The following is an 11,885-nucleotide window of genomic DNA, read 5'->3' as shown; positions in this document are numbered from 1 at the left end:
TAACAAATGAAATCAGGAAGTTGTCTGCTGACAAACATCATTAAGTAGCCTAAAAACTATCAAAACAACAAGAGGTAGCATGCTTCAAACTAACAAAACAACAAGAGGTAACATGCTTCTAACCATAAAAACAAGGAACTAGTCTGCAAGCTAAAACAAAACAGACAAACCAGTAACAATGGACACACATGAAATTAGTCTGTAATCTAATAAACTTGGAGCCAAATGGAAGCCCGTCACCAACCAGATCCAATCTGCAACAGTATCGCCTTGCGGTTAATGATTTTTTATTTTTTTTTGGGTTACACATATTAAGGACTGTTTTGCCTTGGTGGAGGTATGTTGTTTTATTTAAACGAAGATTAAGAGAATTGTTGGAACTTAATTATTCATTCAACATTGTTCAAAAACTATGGAAATACATGCTTTTATTTTACATAAAAATGATCACAATTCATGAATAATCAAATTTATTTGAATACATTCTGTGTATAACTAGATATATAGACTATAATTAGAATAAAAGGAGGATATTAAAAGGGTCATAAGAGCTCTTAATAGCACACATTTGCTGAATTCTGTCAGCAAAGTGCGCTACTTTGTGATAATTGCAGTCATTAGCCTATTCATTTAAAAAAATAAAATAAAACATTCCCCAAGGTTTAGCATAATAATGCTTTCAAGCTTTCCGGAGGCTGTGCTGCACATAGCCTCCGATAGCAAAATTCCAGGTACTGGAGTGATGAATAGCAAAAAGATCCTATTCATTCGTCTGCTGTGGTTTCATGTGGCGGTGGCGCGCCGTCGGGGCCTTTGATCAGCTCGGCGGAGACAATTCAACACCACCCCAGCGCCTCAGCCCCTCACGGCACGCCAGCTTTACCTGCTGCTAAGTCAGGTATCACAGCCGGGGACCTTAAAGAGGCTTTAACCTTGCCGCCTCATCGGGCTGACATTGATTCATGCTAGGGCCCCCGCATGGATTTGAGTCCCCAACACAGCACCCAACCCCCCCTCCCCCTTTTATGTTAGGCTGTTTATGAGAATATGGAGATGGTGTTCCCGACCTGGGGCTTTGGGCCTGATCTCCCCCACCACCCAGCTTCCCCCAACGACAAGCCAGACCCAACCTCTCGACGAATCTCGTGTAGCTCACTTAATACCCGTAAGAACACGGCACACGACGCTCTTCATCTTTGGTAACAGAAAGGAATTTGAGCGCAGATTAATATTATGAACAGTAATATTCCCCCCGTGGCATCTGCATGTGCGGTGGATTACAGGGCTCCGGCGCGATTACCGGCAGGGGGAAGAAGGGTTACAAGTCCAAAAAAACTTTTCATCTTCACCCTTGGCACAAATGCGCATGCATGAAAAGACATATAAAAGTATTAGCAATAGCGTGTGCGCCTGCTGTCTTTATTAACGCACTACATATTTTTAGATGGGTACAGCACTTTTCACCTCTTGTGATGTTCTTTATGGCACCATGAAAGCCAATATCTGCATTCCTGCCTGAAGACAGATATATTTGTATACATTTAACTTGATCCTTGAAAGATCCACAAGTCACTTTGATATTCACCTGCTAAAATCTATCCAATATATGTCAAGATGTGCTAAGCAAAAGAAAAAGAATAATCACGATTTGATACATACCTTGGTTTTAAAGTCGATTCACATTCAATACACTCAAGCAGGATACAGACAAACAGGCCAAATTTAAGCTTTTTCCCCTCTCTGGCCAAGCTAAAAAAAAATGATGCAAACTGTGAAGCGCACACAAGCCAACATAAAGACAGTAAAACTATTGATTGTATTTTCACTTATGGAGGCAGCACTTCAGCCGTATTACATTGGCAAATTGTCCGAATTGTAGATTGAATGGCCAGAAGAACAGTTTGTCGAAGATGAAGTATGGCAGGACATTAATGCTTGGTATACACATGAATATAATCGGGCCACATCTGAGCATTTTTCCCCCAACTTCTGCAGCATTCAGCAATTTCTTTGTACAGTGTGCAATGATAATAAAGATTCCAAATATAATTCTAATTTCCCCTCCCTTATGAACAAAAATATTCTGATGTCTCTGAAAGATTATCCTGAGTGATTCCTCCCCAATGTGGTTGTAAAATGGTCATGGCGTACAATCGTAAAACCTGTTCATTATGTACGATCGCTGAAACCTGCAGGAGACGATTATCAGTGGAGACTAGTGATTGTCAGTGAAGATAGCATTGTGTGTGTGTGTGTGTGTGTGTGTGTGTGTGGTTTGCTGTGTTGGTGATCTCAAGTACACCACACACTAAGACCAGTAAGCACACAGACCAATTTTTCCCTCGTGTGTGTAGTCTCTCCCATTTTAAAAATTGGTTAAGGTGCTCAAAACCTGTAGGTGTGACTGTGTACCCCGTCTCAAAATAGAATTTTGAAATGTGAGACCCCACAAGACAAAAAATCATTAAGTATACTGTAACTGTGACTTTAATACTATGTAATTTATATGCCATCCTGTAAAAGTGAAGTCAACGTTAATTACAAAAACAAATGACCAGCATATTGTTGAATCCAAAATTGTCAATGTCATATTATGGAATTAAAACCTCATAAATCCACCATAATTATGACTTTTTAAAATAAGGAGATGCTCTGTGTTCTTTAACAGCATGTGCTGATAAAACTGGGTGCCTAATGAGCTAATGAAAACATGTCTTATTACATCATCTGTTTTTCTCTCGCATGTGTGCATATGTGGTGTGTTTTCACACTGTAATTACACTTTTCTACACTGTAAGACTGTACTGAACAGCAATAACATATCTATACTCTGCAATTGTGCTCGTATCTATTATTTGCGCAATACCATGAAGGATTTGATTTTTTTCTGTCCACTCGTCAATACAAAGGAGGCAGCAAAGTACTTCCTAAATGTCAAAACTGACCAGTGCATAGTCTGAAGTTGAGTAAACTATTTTATTATCTTGGGTCTGTTTTTCTCTCGCATGTGTGCATATGATTAGCTTATCAAGAAAGGAAGCATACACCGCTAATCTCCCATAGGACTGCATTAGGGATCCCTCAGGGCTGGATGTCCGGCCCACTCTGGATATTAGTTTTCAGCGAGGCATAAGGAGGACTTGCCAGGTTTTTTGTGACTCAGCTCGCTTTAAGCCTCATTATACCTCCTTGCCACCGGCCTGACGCCAAGCCACGCGTGCGAAGCGGGTCAAGGAAATCTCCCTAGGGAACTGTCTTTTTGACACGAGACTCAGCAATTTCCTCGGCACCTTTCGTGTGAGGATAACACTCGGCCCACTGTGGGCCATGTGCGAGCAATAAGTCGAGCCTAATGAATGCCAGGCGGTGAGTGCAAAAAGGGGGCAAAGAGGGGGCCTCTCGTGTCTGAAATTATCCGTGGGGAAACACTCTGACACACTGTTCTGCTGCGTGAAAAGAAAAGAAACAACACTGTTTCCATTTAGAGTTAAGTCAGAATCATAGTGCGCCAGAGATCGCACACGTGTGTGACGGATAACCGCCGGGGCATTTCCCGTCTTTAGGCAACCGCTGTTGACTTTGTAGATTCCTGCTCGGTCTGTAGGATCGAGCGGAGGAAGGAAGTCGAAGAGGCATTGCTGTGTGCCACCATGCGGAGTCTGAGCTCATCAGAAGCTCATAAGCCTCCAGTTCAAAGAGCAATCTGATAGGAAAGATGCCTTGGCAGTGGTTTCCTCCCGTGTGGCTGCCAGGAGAAGGCTTCTGTTGGCCTGCGCACAGTAGGCATCAATTAGAACGCTGAAGGGTGCCATCCACTTATTCACAAACACATGTGGCATTTGAACGTGTGGGAAGTTGCTGAAAAACAATCACGCAGGGCTGTAAAACTGCAATCTTATAAGCCACAGGCTTTTATTTATTGTTTTTGTTTCTGATTTATATTATTGTGCATTTTATATCATGTAAAAAAGAGTTATGTACAACATTTAATGTAAATTATATTATTTTCATTGTATTACTTGAAAAGATATCAATTCAATGGTCAAGTAACATAATATAATCAAATTAAATAGTTAAATTAGTTACTTAAAAATTTTTTTTCATACATTTTTACATTTTACAGAAATAGAAAATACTTACACGTGCTGGAGCCTATCCCAGCTATCATCAACACCCTGAACTGGTTGCCAGCCAATTGCAGGGCACATAGAAACAAACAACCATTGGCACTCACATTCACACCTACGGCAAAATTCCATCCCATTACAAAAAGATGACTTGTCTTTGCTCTCCATTTTGCAACCATTTTGACTTTTTAGCAAAATTAGATGATTAAATGTAGCTAACAACCAATAGAAACACATTTTATAGTGTTATTTGTTTTTAAAACACTTTAAATGTAACTTGCATGATTGTTATCGGAGAATCACAAAAGGATTGTGTCAGCTGCCCACTAGTGGTCAACAAAAGCAATTATATGTTTTTTTTGTTGTTTTTTTTTTAATTCTTATCTCTTCTAATGTAATCAGGATAGCAGAGAAAAACACTCCAAATAAAATAGAGAATTTGAAGATATTGTATGTTTTTGTGCATCAAATCTTGCATTAAACGTTAACCAGGAATTTTTTTAGAGATTTATTCAATGTTAATGTTTGTGTTTATGATACAAAATACAAACTATAATATTGTGGAAGCAGATGATATTAAAAATTGTTACATTTTAGTGGCGGCACATCTGCCACAGGGTTCAAATCCGGCCTCGTCTGTATGGAGCTGGAGTGCATGTTCTCCCCATGTATGAAGTTTTTCTGAGTACTCCCACATCCCCAAAACATGCATGGTAGGTTAATTGGAGACTCTAAATTAGCTGTATGTGTGAATGTGAGTGCAAATGGTTGTTTGTCTCTATGTGTCCTGCAATTGGCTGCTGACCAGTTCAGGGTGTACCCCACCTCTTCCCCGAAGTCAGCTAAGATAAGCGCCAGCACGCCCACGACCCTAGTGAGGAGAAGCTGTTAAGAACATGGATGGATGGGTTACATTTTAGTTTTTAAAGGTGGCTCATAAAAAAATTAAACAAAAAACAACAAAACAGATGCTAAATTATGTTTTTGAGGACAGCCTATCATGATTCCAAAATGTGAGAGACCCCCCCCCACCCCCACAACACACACACACAACCACCAATAGCTCGCGTTATAATGCATCAGTCACAGCTGCTTTGTCGTTGACAGGATTAGCATTTAGGGCACATGATAGAAAAACCATCTGTTACAGCTCTAAACCCTCTCAAATCCCCTGATCTGCCATTGACAATTTTTAGATCTGCAATGAGATATACAGATTTGAAACAAAAGCATTTAAATAAATAAATAAACATTTCTCGTTATTTTATCGGGATTGACAAGGAATTTTCTAATTGCAATAAACAATGCAATTTTCTAATTGCATGCCTTCATTAGGAAGACATCGAGATGACGAGGCCAAATAATACGACTTCTGGCAACGGAGTCAAAGAATGAGGCAGAAATCTATACTTGATGCCATTTGCATAACTTTTGATGGCGCATGGGGAAGAGCCACAGATTAAGAATACTACTGATGGGTTGATCGTTAACACTCGTTCACAAACCGCCAGCACTCCCGCTTGTCCAGTGCCTTAGTAAAGACAAGTGTTCTACATTGACCTGTTTTGGAGGGCGTGTTGTAAGAGCCTGTTAGCAACTGGATGAAAAATGTGTGAGGTGAATACAAAAGTCAAAATGTAGAAAGAAGCATACAATGCACGCCTCCCATTCAATTGCATTTGGAGTCCTTCAGGGCTTGGTGCCCAGCCCGGTAGATGTTTTTGTTATGGTTTTCAATAAAGGCACGAGGACCTGCCGTTCTCAAACACATTACTACTACTAGTTAAGGACCCAAAACAGAAAATAAAAGGAAGTATGTCATTTTGGGTTGATGCAGCCCTTTGGGTGAATTCCAGCACTCGTAGTTTGACAAATCCTTACTTTGGAATTCCCAAATGAGCTCCAGTCGGAAACCATGTAATGTATTTGTGACTCTCAAAACTTTTTTGCCCACGCCATTTTATGTCGGCGGGGCATGGCGAAAACATTTGACAGTCATTTCAAGTATTCACCATGAACTCGTGGGTGTGAAGGCCGGTTCATCACTGCTTGGCTTTCGTGTAATTTCTTTTATCATCGATACTATTAGTAGAAATGAGGTTCGTCTGAAGCATAATTCCTCTGAATTTTTATTTGCACAAGGGGAATAAATCATTAAAAGATCAAAATCAGAACCTCACTTCAATCAGATGAAGAAATAATCATGGGCTTTGTGTAAGGGCAGTATTGATGGAATTTGGGTCAACTGTGAACATTTCGAGGTGGCCAACCTTTGCCCTTGATTTAGCACATTGACGCCCAGGATACACAAGGCCACAACGTACAATGTTGTTCAGTGTTTTAAACATAACCTCTCTCTCTCTCTCTCTCTCTCACACACACACACACACACACACACACACACGCACACACACACACACTTTTGCTCTTAACCTCAACCTAACCCATTAGATTTACACTTTGTCATATGTGGAGGAATTACTTTAATCACAACTGAGATAAATCCTACCATGACCCTAACAGTCGCCCTTTATAGGGTGAGGAACCACATGCCTCACTGAATTAATACATGTGATTTCGCACTGAATTAATACAATAAATTAACTAATCATATAATACAATTAAATAAAAGTATATCATGTGGCTATAATTCATTATTGTTATATTTTTTGTGATTTTTAGTGACTTTTGAAATAAATTACAGAAATAAGTAACACCCTGTGGTGGGTTGTACTTTTTATATTCTTTATTTCAGGGTTTCTTTTTATTATCCGTCCATTCATTTTCTATAACACTTCTCCTAATAAGGGTTGTGAGTGAATTGGAGTCTATCCCAGCTGACTTTGGGCGAGAGGCAGAGTATAGGATGAACTGGTTGCCAGGAAATCACAGGGCATACAGTATCTACACAAACAACCATTCAAACTCATATTCATAATAATAATTTAGTCTTGAATGAACCTGATATCCATGTTTTTGAAATGTGGGAGGAAGCCGCAGTATCCTGTGAAAACCTACACAAGCATGGGAGACAACAAGCATTATTATCATTATTATTTTTAGGAGTAGTAGTAGTGGCAGTGGTAGTGGTAGTAGATATACTGTATTGTGAAGGTAGTAGCTGTGGTCATGGTTGTCAGGTAGTACAGTAAATATGAAGTTTAGTAATTCAAGGGACTCTTTGATTTAATTTCGAAATAGTTTTAAATCTCTGTTTTGATCATTTCAAGATCGTACGTGAAATTACATGTGCTTTACTTTATTAAATAAAGACTACAGTAGGTGGCTTAGCATTTGGGGTCCCTCAGGGCTCACGAGCAAGTCCAAAGGATATTTTGGTTTTGTTGGTTCTCTGTGAGGTATAAGGCCCTGCAGACCTATTCTGGTTTACATTTGTAGTGTTTTTTTTGTTATCTTTGATTTGTATTACGATCACTACCTGTTGATTTAGTTTTTACTTTGTGTGGTGTTGAACAAATTATATATGAAAAATGCCTTGTAACAACTTATAATGTCAAGTTTAGCAGTATAGCCTCTAATCTCAAACGTTTCTCAAAGGGCTTCACAGACCCAGAGTTGGCAATGACTAAAGACATCCCCAAGTCAAAACCCCCCAATCGGGCAAAGAAAAACTAAAAATCCCATTTGGGGAGAAAAGAAGTGACCACAGATGGAGGGATCCCCCTTCCAGGATGACCAGTCTGCAATGGATGTCGAGTGGGCAACATTTATCACACACTATGGTGCTGTACAATGTTCATTAAGACGCCATAAGAGTCCATTTAATGAGATGAAGCGCCAGAGGTAGTTGCCTTCTGGATAGTGGTTCTGCCGCAGGACCTGGCGCAGTCTGTCAGAGCAGAATCCTCCACAGTAATGTCTCTGAGGAAGTGGTCCACCTCAGATCTTGTTTCAGAGGGTCGGTACGGAATCCATGCAGCAACACCCTCAAATTTGGTCATCGCCACCTCGTCCCCTCCCCAAGCAAGAGAGGAAGGGGGAGGAGAGAGGAGAAGCAACAGTAAAGTAGGCCTGCGTGTACTTTAACTAAATGCCAAAGTGTAAAAATAATAAGATTTAATCATTACTACTCTGCTACCTGAGTAGTAGGTCAGGTAGCCTAAGGTCTAATAATCGTGGGTAGAGCATTCCAGAGTACCAGAATCCGAATAGAAAATGCTCCAGAGCCTGCTGACTTCTTTGTGGCTCTCAGACTCGCCAAACTCCAGCGTGTTGTGAATGTAGGTATTTGGACGGAATATATGGTATCACTAAGTCAGCGAGAGTAGAGTGCTAAGATATGTAATATTTTACGTACGTAACAAAACCTTAAAATCGCATATCAAGTGGACCGGGAGTCAATGGAAGTTGGCCTCATTAATCTGAGCAAAGTTTGTTATCCTTGTCAATGTGACATTAGATAAATGTCCATCCATCCATTTTCTTTACCACTTATCCTCACTATGGTCGCGAGCTGCTGGAGCCTATCCCAGCTATCTTCGGGCGGGACACGGGGTACAGCCTGAACCGGTCGCCAGCCAATCACAGGGCACATAGAAACAAACAACCATTCGCACTCACATTCACACCTACGGGCAATTTAGAGTCTTCAATCAACCTACCACGCATGTTTTTGGGATGTGGGAGGAAACCGGAGTGCCCGGAGAAAACCCACCCAGGCACAGGGAGAACATGCAAACATAGGCGGGGCCGGGATTTGAACCTCGGTCCCCAGAACAGTGAGGCAGGTGTGCTAACCAGTCGCCCAACGTGCCGGCTATTAGATAAATGTGGAAATCTAAATATTTTAATATTTTAGACCAGAGGTCCCAATTTTATACTTTTTTATGAACTGTAAATAAACAAAGACAGGAACATACACGCACGCATGTGTATATATAGAGTATGCACGCATGCGCATACGTACACACACACACGCGCACGCGTACGCGTGCACACGCACACACAGACACGCACACATACACAAACACACACATTCACACAGTGAGATAATGAAATCAGGTCTCATTGTGCCCCAGATACTGAGGAATATCTCCAATATAATAATAATGTGTTGGATTATGGCTCCATATCAGCTCTTGTGTGTGCAAGAAAAAGCACCCGCCCTTGATATCAACAGGATCAGTGGATTAATCACAGTGAGACACACACAGATGGTCAGACGGGCAAAATTAGAAAATATGCAATATGAATACATTTGTCCCACGTAATACCAAGTGTGATTCATCTATCAAAGGGATATAATGGCTTGATGCATTGGTGTACTTAGCAGAGAGACAAAGTTAATTTCTTTATAGGCCAAACATTTCCACTGATACTGCGCGCTGCAGTATAAACGATACTTCTGGGAAAATTACGTAAATTAAATGTAAGCCATCTATCTAGCGAGCAAAGCAGCCTTGTGCATTAATTCATTTGTATGCAGCACTCGGGGAGTGCCTAACATGTAATATATTGTTTCATACAGGACCTTCCATCATTTTGTTATGGCTTTTATAAGGCAACAATGGTGTTTTTATGAATTACTTCAGCATTAGTAGGATTCTTTTTTCATATGAAAATTGTCATAATTTACGTAAATGACAATTTTTTTTCAAACCATCTGTTATGCATCTGTCAAAATACCCCAAGGTTAAGCATTTTAACACGTGGACGCAGCATTTCATACACTATGCTGTGTATATGTGGTTTATGGACACGTCATGTTGTTTGTTAACATTCTTAATTGTCATACAAGTAAAAAAAGAAGTAAACCAGTTGTATATCCATCCATCCATCCATCTATTTTTTATACCGCTTATCCCAGTGGTTGTCAAACTGTTTCTCCAAGTACTGCCACAATTATCAATATTAAAATATAACAGCATCGTAGGTTTTATTTTTAAAAGTTTTTTTTATTATTATTATTATTATCAGAAGCCACATTATATACAGTTTGCAAATCAGCCTGGTGCTGCTTAAATATAGGAAAATATAAAAATTGTACTTTTAAATAATAATTAAATTAAAATGTATTGTACGTAAAAGTTAATTTAAAAAATTGGACATACATAAATGTTTGAAAACAAAGATTTCTACAGAATTAAATACAAATGCATTGTACTTAAAAAGTAAATACAGAGGTACCGAGGTGGTTAAAAACCAACTTTCGTATTCAGCAAAACAGGTCGAAGCACTTCCTGCAGGCTCGGGTAAATGGCGGAACCCTATAGCAGGAGACAGACACCCGTACGTCTACAATGTCTTTTGTTTTACACAAGATGTCTATGTTTAGGCTTCATTTGTGTTTACATATATCATATCATATTTGTATAAATAAAAGCTATATATGTATTTTACTTTTGTCTGAAGACACCAGTCTGAAGACACCAGCCATGACGAAAACAGAATTTCAGTCTCACTTCAAACCACCGTTGTCATCAACCTGCAGTTATGCTTGTTCTTCCAGGATAAACAGGAAGTCCGCTAACCTGTCCAGCTTCCTCCCAAATTCCCAAAAGGTGTATTAGGGTCATTAAAGACTCAAAATTGTCCATAGGTGTGAATATGACTTTGAATGGCTGTTTGTCTACATGTGCCCTGTGGCTGTACCCAGCCTTAAAGTCAGCTGGGATAAGCTCCAGCTCACCTGCATCCCTAACGAGGACAAGCCCAACAGAAAATGGGTGGATCATTCACTGCTCTATCCTGCAGAGCCCTCTGCTGTATCTGGTAGGGCACTTTCCTACTTTCCCGTAATGCACAATCAAATCAAAGAGTTCCTTGAATAGAGTGTCATCGTCAGACTTCAGTTGATGAGAAAGGTAATATGCTAATCTTCACCACCGACACTCCCCAATGGCCAATGGGGGCCCCTGTTTCCTGCAAGAGGTCTTTCTCAATATCCTGTAAACATGGCACGCACGTCATCTGGCACAACAGCAGATGACAGGTAGCAATAGGAGGAGCAGGAGGCCTTCCGCGGTAACTCACACATCACGCAACAAGGATAGAGACATTTATGTTTCAACGAGAGACAACGATTAACAGGAGAGGGAGCCGGCAAAAAGGAGGGAAAGAAAATTGTGTGTGTGTGTGTTTACGCATGCGTGTGTGTGCATTTGTATGTTTTGTTGAGCAGTACATATATACCAGCCCATGCTTTTAGTCGAGCTCTACGCTTTTCATCACTTTCATCAACTTCTTTTGACAACAAGTATATAATATAACAAGGATAACAAGTGAATCAGCTCTTGTTGGTGGAGTCTAGGAAGTTGAGGTCTAGCTTTCAAAACGGTTTTGAGACCAGCGAGGCTTGGATAATAGTCTCGGGCCTGGTCGTCATCTTTGATGACGTTCCATTTCCATCTTAGTAGAAACTTTACACGTGACAAACAAATCAAATTACCCACAAAAATGCACCAGAGTCATTGGGCGAAAAAGAAACGCCAAAGCACGTTTTGAATATTTCACAATTACTAAAAGCAATCCCAGGTAGCAATTCATATTTCATGACTGCATCCTGCATCACCACCTCGGCGTATCTTTGAGGCTAATTTGTTTCTGACGTGAGTGAGACATTAATATTAGAATTTCTTTAAAGATTGCAAAAGCAAAGTCCATGATGACTCCCCCAGGGAAACTACGTACAGTTTGCTTGTCCTCGACAGGGACGACCTTCTTTTTACACTGCAAACAAATCTCGGAAGAAGATGAGACAGCGACAATGAAAGTGGGTAGTGAAACCGCAAGTGGTTT

The sequence above is a fragment of the Phycodurus eques genome, chromosome 2 (assembly GCF_024500275.1).
Source record: "Phycodurus eques isolate BA_2022a chromosome 2, UOR_Pequ_1.1, whole genome shotgun sequence".
NCBI classification, from domain to species: Eukaryota; Metazoa; Chordata; class Actinopteri; order Syngnathiformes; family Syngnathidae; genus Phycodurus; species Phycodurus eques.
The sequence above is the reverse complement of the archived record's forward strand: the minus strand, read 5'-3'. Positions refer to the sequence as shown.